This window comes from Ostrinia nubilalis, chromosome 3, assembly GCF_963855985.1.
Source record: "Ostrinia nubilalis chromosome 3, ilOstNubi1.1, whole genome shotgun sequence".
In the NCBI taxonomy this organism is placed as follows: domain Eukaryota; kingdom Metazoa; phylum Arthropoda; class Insecta; order Lepidoptera; family Crambidae; genus Ostrinia; species Ostrinia nubilalis.
In genome coordinates this window covers 13,015,212-13,030,532 of record NC_087090.1, presented here as the reverse complement: position 1 = coordinate 13,030,532, position 15,321 = coordinate 13,015,212, and the positions used below count along the sequence as shown (strand labels likewise).

The following is a 15,321-nucleotide window of genomic DNA, read 5'->3' as shown; positions in this document are numbered from 1 at the left end:
ACACATTAGTTACGATTTCAGAATTATTTATTACAATACACAAAAATAAATCCAACAAGGATTTACAGCAGTTAAATATTTATGCCAATAAAAAGATATCAAAATATTTGAATTTATTACGACATGACCTGGAATTTCCCATGGACGACATTAACGCATTTTTTATTGAAATGTATAAATTTTGATTTGGCGTCCATCCAAAATGTGTTCTAACGTTAGTTAGAAGGAACGTGAATTAATTAGGAAATGGGCAAGCTTTGTTTTTGATGTTAGGAATGTCGTCGACGAGCTTTCATTAATTTTATAAACTAAATGAAAACTAATGTGACAGTTCCTGGAAGAGATTCTGGATAATATTGATTAATGTAAATTCAGCATATACCATGTAGATTTTTGTTGCAAGACGCAGCTTACTACTACTAAGATAGGACCGATTTGCTATCCTTTATTAATGCCATCATCCGTAGGTTTCAGAGCATATTTTGTTTGGTTTTTCTTGCAATTAAACACAAAGATACATGTACAATAATTTGTATTTATTTATTGAATATTTTGTCCCAGAAGAAATCAGATCGCGCCCAGTGTGCCCCGGCGCCGGGGGTGTATTCTAATCGCGTGTTAGCGTGGCCCGTTTTTGCGCTAACGAACAGGTTGCGTTAAGGCGACGCCGACTGGGAATTTCGCCTCATTAAAAGTTGCGACCTGCGGAGGAGGCAATTTGGAGGCCGCAACTTCTACTTATTAACGACCCGACTTTACACTATCACCGACTTGGCCGACGTCTTCGGTCTTCGGCTGTCCCTTTACATTTTATTTGTGCACTATTATTATTAGCAGCATCCCTCGCGGTCCGCCCCACCTGCCCCACTCGAATTAGTAAACAAACGTCTTTACGAGCGGTTTTACGAGTCCCGCGATATTTCGGTCTCGCACACGGTTTTACGACATAATGAATTTGTTGATGAACTAGGTATTAGAAAGTTTCGAAATAGCTACGTCTGGTCACCGCGCTGGATGTGGCCAGTAGCATGATGGTTTTAAAAAAATCGTTAAACAGCAGGTATGGGTACCTTTTTTTGGACTCTACTTGTTACATTAAGGCTGGATTGCACTATCTTAATTTAACTTTAACAAATGTCAAATTTGTCAAACTCCATACAAAAACACCGATAAAGTTATGGTCAAAGTTAGGTGGTGCAACTCAGCCTAAGAAATTGTTTAATGAAAGGTTACTTTAGCGTTATGAATAACTGTCTACTGTCTTATTGTTATTTATTCAACCGGTTATGATTTACTGCATGTAAACAAGTGAAATAAGAGTATGAAATTAATTAATTTCAGGCTAAATAATTACTTATTCTTGAAAACTTGAACTACGGCATCATGGCCTTTAAATCACTAACGGATTGTTTGGTCTATTTTTAAAGAAATTATTTAGCCATTTTGTAAACAAATAAACTACTAAAGGCCAATGGTTTTTACTTACAATTAATTACAATCAAGAGCTTCAGTTGTTTCAACAAAAAACACTGCTTAGAAAAGCAGTATTTTTTTTTCAGCAGCTTAGAAAAGCTGCTGAAGAGCCAGCAGCCTGACTTTAACAATTATTGTTTTTACTTAATTATGTAAGCAAGTCGAATTGCAACTAAACATAATAAAAAACTATATTATGGAGATAACATAAAAACATTTTTATACTTATGAATAGATAGGTATTGAAAAGAATCCAATAAATTCTAATACTTACTTCTTATTTACTCACCGCATCACGCATTCGGCATGAACATTGAAACTTCTATTAAGCCATTACATTACAATTACCCGCTTAATATTATGCGTAATCAACCCGTCTCCAATAAGTTAAGCATAAATTTACATACAGCATACCTTTATTATTAATAAGTAAGCGGTAAGTTAGACCACAGCTCCGAGACAACCGCCAATTCATTTAACCAGTTACAATAAAAATAAATGACATGAAAATCCGATTGCACAATAATCTTTTCAACGAGCTTACCTCACGCATAATTAAATTACTTGTAGGTATATTTTTAATTAGTTGTATTAATTGTTGTAATTAATTGAAAATATGCACCTAAGCAAAATAATTACAAACCCGAAAGTAGGTAACTACATTTTAAGAAAGAAATGTAGAGCTTACCTCACACAATGAAATAACTTGTAGGTATATTTTTTTAATTAGTTGTATTCTTATTGAAAATATGTAGGCACAATAATTAAAAACGCAATTATTACCTAACACTCTTTTCACACTTTAATAGGCTTAATTGCGTAGTTACATACACGCGTTACGCTGAAATCTAGTTTCACAAAACAAAATAAGGAAACAATGAAGTAAGAAAGCAAACAGAAGCTATAAAGTTAGATTGACTGATGCCCATTTTCACCATCAATCCCTAATTTTTAAATGACCCCTATGGTAACGCATAACAGGAATTTTGTTTACATAGGGGTCACTTAAAAATTAGGGATTGATGGTGAAAACGGGCATGAGTTGCTTGTTTTACACGGGCTGTGAATAGAGTGCAGGAGCTCCGAGGTTAACACATGAGGTTAATTAAGATCAGACGAGACCTATAACTAGCTAACGTCGCTACCGACACTCGGAGTTTGCAGAGCGCTTCCCCTTAATTGATACGATTTGATCCTCATAGCAGACGTACGGTTATTGGCGGCGTATCTTAATTAAAACACACGTAAATTCCGTAATCGAGTTGGTAGTTACGGCTTTTTGACGCAAGCGCGAGAGGGTTAATAGAATTACGTGCTTGTGTGTAGATTAGTGAATTGGTTTTCGTATCGCACGCGTGCTTTTGAAATGTCACAGCAAGATAACATGCACAATCCCGAAACAGTTGACGCATAAAAATTAAAAATAGCCAGAATTTAACAGTGCCCAAACGGAATGCGTAAAAAAAGGATTTAACAGTTGTCCATGCAAATCAATGCGCACGTTACAAAAATATCTCGGCGGACACCATTCGTCACCTGACAAGTGGAAGCTGTGGAACTAACCGAATCTCGGACAGTAAACATTATTAAAAATTCCTTTGACAGCGGTGGTATCGAATAATGATTTGTGTACGACACGTCGGCCTACCCTGTCATACTTGCGCCAAATTTTCGCTCGCGTTTTTTTCCCTATTTTCGAAGCCAGTCGGACGGTCGGGCACTACGTTTATTTATTAACGAAATTCGTCCGTCTATGTAACACGTCTCGTTGCAACCGCGTGCTGTGTCAATTTCGATCTAATGTCTGTTACATAGGATCGAAAGTTTTGTCGTGTGTTAGGCCGTTTGTACCCGGGCGGGCGTCGTTTACGAGGCTGCATAGGCGCGACGTGGCATTGCGCTCCACCCATATCAATTTCGAATAGGTTTCCTATTCGGTGCCGGCAGATTGCGTTTTGATCGTTTTGTGTGTAAAACTGTTGCCCTAAATTAAACACTTTAATAATAGAATAGAAATAAAACGCGCCCAGTCCTGCTGACGAGAGCACGTGAGCAGCGGCCGTGGAGACTCGATTTCATATTTTATTAGTCACTCACTCGTAACAAAGTGTAAACAGTTAATAGTTGCAGTCCAATTTATTCAGCGCCAGCTGGCTCGCTCTTGCGTTTCACAAAAGGTTTTTAAATTCTAGTGATTGTTTTTCTATTTAAACGCCCAATTTGCGTATTCATTGCTACGCAGATAGTGAATTCCATCTCGGTAATAATTTATTCTGTTTGTTTTATGTTACCAATAACAATTGTTGTAACTCAATGTCGAAGAGAGGTTTGGTCTTTCATTTTACTATTAATAGAGACTGAACAGTAAAAGAAAGTAAATAATGTAGAGATTCTGAGAGAGTCCTAGTTCCAGCAACAAAAGTTTATTTTACATTTTTTTTACGAGATTGTAATAATTTAGATAATTCATTATTGGCTATAAGAACAAAAGTTAGTATTATTATTATATTAGAGGTTTTCTGAATAAAGAAAAATAAATACATAAATAAATATTAAAGGCATGTTGATAAAAGATGCAAAGCGTTACATACGAGTAGATCGAATTAGCTTAGCGTTATTGCAGTGGTAGCTCGAGGCGAAGCTAGTTTTCTGACAGTTGATTGACAGTACATGGTAGGAAAAACAAATGCCTGAAATTGATTAAAAATATGGAAATCAGCCAATCTACGGCTACTCTTTTGTTTTAATCATCGCGCAATATTTATTGTATTGTCAAGTACAATATTTTCTTGATAGAGCTCTACTTGTACGAGTATAGTGACAAATCAAACTCTATTAAGCGTCCCAAATGCAAGCAATTGTTTCGAGCTCTAGCAAGCAAAAGTTGCGGGAACCGTCCCAGTCCGACGTACAATGGGACAAGTAACAGTGCAAATTAGTGATACTGCGCCAAATTAAATTAAACCAGTAATTAGCGACGCTGATGGGTGCTTGCGAATTTAATGGTGGTTTAATAATGTCAAATACAAAAGATATTAAGTATTTGGAGACTTCTAAAAGGTTATACCTACGTATTTATTTAAACTTTTAGAAATTAATCAAAATCAAAAAATCAAAATCAAAAAATCAAAAATATTTATTCAGTTTAGACCACAAGTGGCACTTATGAACGTCAATAGAAAATAATAAAAAAAGAAAAAGGTAGCCCTTATGGGGCACTTTACATGTCTCCTTATCTTAATGTGTTGTATAGTGGCGGACTTAATGCCGGGTGGCATTCTTTACTATTCTCGTTAACTTAGATAGTTTTTAAGCTTTTAGCAATTTACAGACATGTTGAATAACCGTCTAGAAGCCTGCGTAATAGAATTAACGAAATAAAATTAACAACAAAAGAAAAACGCCGCTAGTTTCAATCACTAGCATTAATAATAACAGCAGCACATCAAACAATTAATAAACGCCCCACTCGCCTCTTCCAGTCCAAGCAAACGTTCAGAAACGGTCCAAGTCCGACCACATCAATGGCACCGAATAACAGTGCCAATTAGTGATAGTGCACCAAATCAAATTGAACCAGTAATTAGCGCCGCGGGCGGGTGCTTGCGAACTAATCAGGTGGCTAAATAATGTACTCGTGACGGCGTCGTTAGAGCTCGTGAGACAGACGTTATTAATTAACATCGGCCTCACCCCCTCGTGAGGACGGGTCGGCCGCCCGCGGTGAGGTAAGCGCCTGGCTGGGACTGGCCCGAAACTGGCACGGGGTGCGTTGCGGGAGAAAAATCGGATGTTTTATTGCAAGAACTTTACATTAAAACTAATATAATCTGTATTTGATATAGTATACGCCAATCCAAAGAAAAAGATTCTATTATTCCACGCCGAATTAATGTCATCGGAAGACATATCAACCATTTTTACCAATCGTGTAAAACAACTTCGTATCGGCACCTTTAGCAAGCCTCAAGTATAAAATGTGTACTATTTATTTACCTACTAGTTGTAGCTCTAATTTTTTTTAAATTGAGTCACATTGCAAAACGTTCTTGGTAGTTAGACGCTTATCGGAGTAATTGACCTTCAGCGCGCTAAACTCCCATGGCCTCTAAACTAATTAAGCAGTATAATTAAGTTAAATAAGTACATGTTTTAAAATCTTTTAATAAGCGCCTCAATGTCTAGATTAGTTTACGCTCACAAAACGAACAGGCCGTTCATTTTGCTCGGAACAACTATTTGCCAATTTGCTTACTTTAAATTATTTGTTCATTAAATGTGCGTAACCAAGTACTTACGGAAGAACGAGTTGTTTGTTTTAGTCCTTGTGCAACGTATTAACCAGGTACATTTGTTTATTTGCAAAACATGTTTGATATTGCTAAGAGAAAGGACGGTTCGGTTACTTAATATTTAAATGACATTTGTTCCTTGTGCACAATTTAAATACAATCGAACAGGTAGCTAGCTAAAGCAAGAGAGAAAGCTTTGTATTTGCGTACAGCAAATGAACTGTCCTATGCATAGGAATATTTAGATAAGCTCAATTACTTAAAAGAAATGGTTTAGTAGATTGGATAAACATAGAAATACATAGTTAACGAGTCGTTGTGAATTTACAATACTACAGTGACACATTACGTCCATCAATCATATCATATAACAAAAGTAAGGTTAACAGATTTGCAAATAAAATTTAAATTTTTATTCATTCACAGACTCAATTCAAATATTCAGCCAGTATCATACCACAGGGCGTGGCTGCTACCCTTAAAGCCATATTATGGGCGCTCGTATGAGTCTATACTCCACGCAGCCCCAACTTGAAGCGATGAAGGCGTTAGTTAATTGAATAAAGTTTCACTCATTTTCCAACACACGCCCCAATTTAATACGTTGTTTTATTTAACGAGATTATTCTATCTAAACACACACTCCTAATGTCCAATTTAGCTTTGATTTTAAAATGAAAACCGATACAATTAACTGTTCGTGGTTTCATAATTGCAATAGTTTATTAGCGTACAGCAATCCGACAATTTGCGACGAAGTAAGTCTAGACAGGCCAATTATGAACTTGTCATCAATTTAATGAGTACAGAAATAACTAAATGCCAGCGTGTCTATTTAAGTCTGAAGGGAAATCATGAGCGGATTTAAATTTGATAGCGACCTAGTTGTTTGACTGAAAAATTGCACACGACTTTTACGCCCGTATTCACAAACGATGCTTGCTTAAGTGAAGCAGCAAATCGAACCCACAGCCTTGAATAGAGCTCTGTGATTGGTTCGTGTGTCACCCTGTGCGACCACGCGCACTGTGAGACCTCATACTTAGTGATGTTTGTGAATACGCGCGTTAGACGCTCTTTATTGTATTTTACCTCTGAGCCGTCGTATGTACAAATATGGTTGTCCATAACAAGTCAAGACTGTCCAATTAAGAAACCACCGATAGCAATTTAACGTAACAAAGACTACGCGACGAGATTGGCCAGTGTACAAGACTTCACCGACGACATTGGCCGACATGTTCTGACGCCGACGGCGACGCCGACAAATGTCGCCGAAAGCCTGCGCTCTTCGTCGACAGATGTTCGTACGGAGCGTCGATACAACGCAGACGAGTGATCAAGACACACCACAGACATCGTTACAAAGTTATTGAAAAGCCACGTATACGTGAATCAACGAAGAATAGAGACGACAAATTATTCCAAGTAAAATTGAAAAGAATAGTTTTGGAATATTATGCAGGATATACTTTTGATTAGGTACTCGTATAGAATAATTAAATATTCTGGTGAAATTTTGATATGACCAAAATTCGCCCATGAGTTAAATTAACGAAGGCTGTGCTTCTGGAGACTAAATGACCTGTTGACTATGATAATAATATTATGATGACTGTATTAAATGCCCTTAAATAAAAGGCCTAACATGCTAATAAAGAATTATTATATATTATATTAAATTATTAGATCTTCAGGCAACATATTATTAAGGCTGAGTTGCACCACCTAACTTTAACGGTAACTATGACGATAACCGGTGCATTTTGTATGGAGTTTGACAGATTTTTGACGTTTGTCAAAGTTAAAGTAAGATGGTGCAACCCAGCCTAAGGGAGCATTCAAGTATTACGTAACGCAATTTGGGGGGGAGGGGGGTCTCGTAAAACGTTACGATGCGTTACAGGGGCGGGAGGGGGACTTTCTTACAAGACGTTACGTAACATTGTTTCTTTTTTTTTAAATAAAAAATTAGGGAATTAATGCCCGTTTTCACCATCAATCCCTAATTTTTAAGTGACTCCTTTGAAAACAAAATTCCTGTCATGTGTTACCATAGGGGTCGCTTAAAAATTAAGAATTGATGGTGAAAACGGGCATAAATCTCCCAAATTGGCAACCCTTTTCGTTTACGTTTTACGGGGAATCCTTCGTTTGTATTATAGTCTGGTCGTCATTTTTCATTTGTTTGGCTCGACGAAGACGAAGTTGATGCAAGTGGCTTGACAATTCCAGAACCGTCTTCGTCTGCACTCCGGGTGCCAGTGATGAGAGAATCTGAGTGGCTAGCAAACCCGTGGACAGAGGAGCGTTAATTTCAATCGAATTGTTTTTATAGACCTACTTAGATACTTGGTTAATAGTTGATTATTTTTTAATTTTGTTCAGAATACGATTTTATTTCGAGTAAAATGTTTAATTTCAGTTGGGTTTCTGTTTATAATTGCATTCCCAAAGGTTAAAATAAACATGTTATGTATTTTAAGAGTTTATTAGTAAAAAAAAGCTAAAACAGGAGGAAGCCAAAAATTTATAGAAAAATAAACAAAATACGCAGGTGTTGCGGTTTAAAAATCTCTTGTTTTATTTAGTATGATTACAGCAAAAGCAATTAAAACTATACCAAGGACAAAAATAATAACATAACTTTTAGCGCCTTTATGGTAAAACTGGTCACTTGAGTAACGGTCACGTAACGTTTAGAGAGGGGGAGGGGGGGTACAGAAAAACGTTACGGTGCGTTACAAGGGGGGGAGGGGGAGTCTAAAATCTTCAAAAATTGCGTTACGTAATACTTGAATGCTCCCTAAGGCAAAAAAAGTTTTTTTTTTGTTTGGTAAAAATCTTTTGTTCAGACAAAGACATCTATGGGTTTCGCCTGTGGTTTCAACTATTGCAGATATTTCTTTCACCACTGTTTTAATACCATAGCGAGGTGATATGACGTAAGGTCGATACGCGAAAAAGCAGCAGTCAGCTGTTGCTGGGCAAATATCTGCGTTTTGCGGTGATTTACAGTTCGGCACATGTACTGCATCGGCCAGGGTTGTCACCTACAGGTTAAACATTGTAGAGCTTAATAAAGCTACTACAAAATATAGAATTCTTCAAACGGATTTAGAGCTTAATCTCATTTAAATAGGGTTCGAAATAATCGAACAAAACGATGTGTTACAACAGGATATTGCAAAATTCCCACGGGAACGGGAGTTAGCGGGAAAAAACATTTGTATGAAAAAATCTAAACCGCGTAAGATAGATGAAGGGGGTAAAACGGGATCCACGCGTACGAAGTCGCGGGCGGCCGCTAGTTATTAATATAAATTGAAATGTGTACTGACAATATTTTTTAAATTTTTTAATCACCTAAGATTATGTTATTAATAAAAATATATCTAAAGAGTGAACTTAAAAAGTGTACAATGATTAACAGGTTTATAATTAATACCTTATTTCATTTATAGTTAACAAGCATGAATTACAACACACGCAAATGCATTTCTATCTAATAGGCAGCTATCATGCTCCGTCGTAAGTAATATTTGACTGACATATTGTTTACTGTAACACTATTAGTGGACGGTGAGTAGTTAAGTACTTAAAACAATTAGCAAATCAATACCTATCATATTTTAAATTTAAAAAATACTCGTTATAAAATCAAAAATATATCCAAATCTGTGACCGGGTCAATCCTAGATAGTTTTCAGGGCACTCATACATATCCCAAATAAAAGCTTGCTCTACCACCACTTAGAAACTACATAATATCTGGAGAAGCTTAAGAAGAAGCCGCGGCAAATCTCTTGATTTCTTAAGTATGGATTGAAATTTGAGTGACATTTTGTGAAATGTCACTCAAATTTCAATGTCACAGGCTCCTTTGTTATTGTGCACAGTGTTCACAATGATTCAAAATTTGTGTGTTTTGAAGATCTTGTAAACAACAGTGAAATGCAATAAAGTATTGAGTATTGAGTTTACTAAATACTTTAGTATTGAGATGAGTTGGCAGCCCTACGTAAGGCACATTTCACGTCGCCCACAGAGTCTCTAAATTGGCCTGATGAATGCGCTGCACGGTCAAGTCCATGATCAAAACTGAACGCTGTTATCTGGGGCCACACGGATTATCAGGCCAGTGAGTTTGTTTTTAATTTACTACTAAAGTGACTTTAGGCTTGCGCTTTTGCCAGCTTCGTATTCTCAATTTATCAAGTAGGCCAAATGTATTTATTTGTATTGCGTCAACCCTAATTTTACTTATCTATGCCTCGTACAGTTCACTAATTTTCAGAATAACATTTTATTGGAATGACAAGCACCACATCACAAAATAAATGCATTTATTGCTTAAAAACAACAATTATTCAGGAAAATAATAAATTATTTAGGAAAATAATATTATGGGATCCTACACGTGATGCATATGACGGGGTGGTGCTGACCCATGGTTTTCTCAGGTTTTTCCTCTATTAAAAAATATAAAATACACATAATTTAAAATGTTATTATTACCCAATTAAAAAAACAAGCAAATTGTTGCCAACGTTTATAGCCGACGGAAGTCACGGATGTTAGAACTATTTAGATCTCAATAATGATACCAATAAAATGGATTGCTAGATGCTACATTACAATTAATTTGTAAAACTACTTCCTTCTAATTAGTTGTAGCATAACACACAAATTTTGATGATATCTTGGTGGTTATGAAGCAGAATTTAGTGAAAGTATACCACAGGAACTTAATAAAGTAGAGGTTCATAGTATAATAAAAGAAAGATCAGGTATAATCGGATTACTGTGTTTCCAAGTTCCTTCATACGAAAAGCACCGTACACTGAAATACATGATACTATACAGGGTGGATTTTTGTAATGCCACCTGAAAGGAAAGTACTTTTAATACTGAAGATATAAAATTTCACTCAAAGAAAACATTCCTTTACTTTTGAAAAGAAAGATAACTTTGAATGCCGTTCTCTTACTTACTTCCCCGTAATTCTCCTTCAGGTGGCAATACGAAATTCCACCCTGTATAGCTGCTGCGTTGCTCTACCAAGTGTTTTCCCGATTTCAAATAATAGTTTAATTACATTTTTTGTAATATAACGCTTACTTTACACATAAAATAATTTTGATGCCACTACTGTTAGTTTTCTAGCTTTTTTTTTTTTTTTTTTTTTTTGAAGGGACGCGCGCTGGTAGCTTGAGGAGCTTTTCCAGCTTCACCGGGCAGAGTGGCGAGTACAGAAGGTACTCTAGCCGTTTGGCGATCGTCGGTGCGCGTGCCGACGAGGCCGAGTGTGGGCTTCGCGTAGCGAAGCCCAGGCTCGTCCGCGTCGGACCAAAGTCCAGCCTACGGCGGGCTCACTCTAGTGGGCCCGATCGAGGGGACTACGGACGCGGCCTGAGGGCGCTACGGTAGGCTCGGACCTCGGCTCAGGCCGTGTCCGGGGGACGGATAGGGGAGTTTTCTAGCATAGAATAAGTCAAACATTAAAATTAATGAAACTGGCTCGCAAATCCAAGTTTTGTTAGCTAATACAACGAAAATATTTCGGAATGTGAAATAATTGAATAGGATATTACCAAATATAAATGGAATATTCTATTTCTGTGATACAAATAACTAATAGATACGAAACAACATAATTGCTTGACGAACAGACTCAGCATTAGCCATTTGCCTAGCACATAAACAACGGCGAATAGAATTTGAAATGTTCAATAATATTGAACTCAATATTGAACAGGGCCGGACTGGCCAGTAATCGAGTTGAGAGCTAAGATTAGGCACGCTCTGGCTTATGCCGGACGGTTTTAGTTTCAGAGATGCCGGACATTGGCCGGACAAAGAGACAAACGAAATTAATCGAAGTCATACGCCGGCGTAATCCAATCGCGCTCCAGACCGATGTACCGAAACAACTAACTTGGTCAAAGTTGAATAACATTTTAGTATTGCAACCAAACCTAATAGTATTTTGGATCTCCAGCGCAGTAGAAGTGAGTTATATGGATTAGATTAATTTGATTCTTTACGATGGTTCCAGGACTTTAATGGTAGTCATGTAAGTTCCCAGTTTGTAAGGTTTAAGGTGTACTTTGGTAATTTCGTTTTGTAACTATGCTTAATTATTTAAATAATCTTATCAATTAGTCATGTTTGTTATCATAGGGAATAAATAAAACCCAAAAACTGTAGCACAAAACAAGCTATTAACAACTTAATGGCGGAGTTTACCTTAGAACCGCTCATTATCAGTTCCCAACTCGAACGTTAGTTAGTGTATCTTTAAAATCTCCGGGCTTTAGCGTCCCACAGCGTAGTTTGGCGACATCAATTTACGTACAATGTCAATTTGTGCACGAGATCGCTCGAGTCCGGGACACAGGGCCTCATTAGGGGCGAGCGGTTGCAATTAAACTGTGCGTCTTTTGCGCCTTAACGACTGGCCAAATTGGACGCCGAGCCCGCCCCTGGCCGCGGCCTTTAATAAATACGTTTCGACATCCAGTAATAAATATTATGTTCGTGATAATACAGTTTTACGGAACTGTGGTGTGCACGAATTCTACGTTAATTAACGCAAACATTTTTTTTATTAAAAGTTGGAAGAGAAAGGGAATTGAAAAACGGACGAAAAGAACCGATACTCGGGGTGTTATTAAATGTTGCTAATGAGATTTAAAGTAAGGCTTTTTTAGTTTCTTTAATTAAAATGTAATTACAATCTAATGCGAATTTTTTTCGAAGCGTAAATACAGAATTAAGTGTTCTGTAAGTTCCTGTTTTTAATTAATTACATCAGAATTAGGTTTTTTCAGGCAATTAGATTATTTAAGCCTGCAAAATGCAATGTAACCAAAGGAAACAATTACAGTGTGTGTCTTATCTGGGAATTTAACTCAAGTCCTATAAACTAATCGTAGCTTACGTAGGCCTCTATATAAAAATATAAAGAAAAAAAACATTCAATTTAACGGTCACATTATTTGAATATCGCTTATTCGTATTCATGACAGTAAAAAAGTCGTGTGTCCGATTAAATTTCCCTCCAACTTCCATATTTAGGATACGTAGACTACTCTGTGGGGAAATTCCGTCTGCGGTTCCCGCTTACGTGGGCCAGTCGTTAGCCCTGACGCAGACTAAACAAAATATTATTGCGCGGGCCTTCATTGTACAGACAACACATTAACTGAAGTCTCTTATGTAGTTGTCATAGGGGTGATTTTGCAATGAAAATGTATCGATAGTCTAATGTACGGTCGACTGTACTAGCTCTTTTGGAAACAGATTAGTTTTTTTTATTTTAAAAAATCGAACGTTTTGAGTTAACAACTGCTGTGTAAGTGAGAAAAACGATGTAAGGATATGCAATTTAACACGTTGGGCGCCATGAAGAACAAACCCTAAAACAGTGGTCATTTTAAAGTTTCATGACAGATGAAGTCAGAAAAATAGACACTTAGTGTAAGAGTTAAATCAAATCAATTCAAATCGAATCTTTTATTCAGTATCTACTCAGTTCTAGAGCGCTTAAACAGGTCCCAAATACAGCTAAAGTTAAGCTTAGGTCCTTCTAAAACTTTTTCAAATGCTTTTAGTAATATGTATCTGAAAAACATCATATATCTTCAAACGAAATACAGTCAGAACTAATAGTTATACACGGCTAAAAGTTCGCAGTGAGGAGCGAGGCGTTGCAAATGCGCCAGTTAGTGTAACTGCAGTTAGCAGTTCGTACTACATATTTTAAAGGGTTATTTCTTTGGCGTCGATTTTCACCCGTGTCCTAGATTGTAAATTGGACGAAAGTTGACAGCTTTGTACTCTGTTAGATATATTTATTGGTATCATTTATTCATTTGCTGTAGGAGTATTATTAAATAGTAGAAGTTTATCTTTTAGAGAAATTATGTAAGTAATACGGAATGTTTTTGGCCGATATTTTGTAAGAAAATAACAGAAAAATAAAGAGAAACAGGCAGTTAATTCTGTGGAGGCAATTCATATCCTTGACCTACCTACTTAACCAACTTTACAGAAGTTATCGGTCCTCTATAACGAATTTACAAGCCAAATCTTTCCGACCGTCAATATCTTGAACTCTTAGGCTGAGTTGCACCACCTAACTTTGACCGTAACTTTGACTATAAACGGTGTTTTTGTATGGAGTTTGACAGATTTTTGACGATTGTCAATGTTATGTTAAAGTAAGATAGTGCAACCCAGCCTTAAAGACGTCTCAATGTCCTCAGACACGTGTCCAAAAACCTATCAATACTTCTGCCTGGTGATTGCTTTGAAGCTATGTTATTTGATAGAAGCCTCCCAAGTGCAAGATGAGCTTGCCCACTGAGGGTTCCGTACTCTCCTTTTTCTCCTACTCTTCCTTACTCACTTTCAGAATAAATTTTCTATCGACTCTACAATTCCTGAAAAATGTCTCCTTTACATTAAGATATTGCTACTTGCCAAATTTCATGATTCCAGGTCAGGAGGACCTTTATGTTTTGATTCCCGAATGAGTATTGACAGCCAGCTGACGATCTGACACACATTTAGGGTTCTTATTTTGCTTTTAAAAGGTGGAACCCTAAAAATGCACCATTTCACGTCTCGAATTTTCATGCAACAAGAATCCAATCGCGTTCGGATACAGAAAAGATTCGTCATAAATTCTATTGCAAATCCGGGTGGAAGTTAGATGTTGGTGATTCGCGGGGTCAACTCGTTAGGCTCGCGGGGAGGGAATCGCTCCTTGATTTACTTCTTATAAACTAGGTAGGAATGTACTAGTTGTTTCCCGCGACTATGCACATCTTTAAAATTATCCATGTTGTACTTTTTCCAGTTCATGTACCTACATTGATTTTAAACTTTAATCCCCCCTTTTTCAGATTTCGAGTATTTTTTCAATGTTTATGAGAATATTAACTATTTTTATTGATTATGCAAGTCAAAGAAATAAAGTTATTTTCCCTTTGCAAAATTACTGTAGATCCAAGAAATCCAAGTGCATAAATCCTGCAGCAAAACTGCAAAAACCCGCGTCGAATTCCACAACACCGAGCCATCAGGAGTTAGTTTTAAGAAGTTGGTATTTCACGGGGCCGGCTCGTTAGGCGGGCGGGGGCTGATTGCCGATTGAGCGGCAATTGCCTTGATTGACGGAGCCCGCACGCGTCCTAACGAACCCGCTTTCAACTGATAGGTGGACGTGCCCTATGTTGCGTGGGGACTTTTTCAAGGTTTAGGTTTACGATCGGATGTAATGAGATGTATTTGAGTTGTAATGGGACTGCTTTGTTTTGAAATAATTAGGGATAGGTTGACCTTTAAATTGAACAGCCTGATATATGTATAACATACTTATTAAAAACATGTTGGAACAGAAAAAAATATTATTATGATTATAGTTTTTGTTTTATCTAGAACGAATCGCGACCTATCTAGTTCATGACCTCCAAATAATTTATGCAGAATGATCCCATAGGTGGTAACAACTTATAAAGGAAGCCTTTTTCAAGCTTTTTGTTAAACA

The 15,321-nt window shown here is 37.0% G+C and overlaps 1 protein-coding gene across 1 annotated transcript in view; it reads right to left on the bottom strand.

Annotated features, from left to right (window-relative positions):
• The window catches only part of LOC135087985 (LIM domain transcription factor LMO4), a 121,502-nt gene that overhangs the window by 63,671 nt on the left and 42,510 nt on the right, over window positions 1-15,321 (bottom strand). The window lies entirely within an intron of this gene.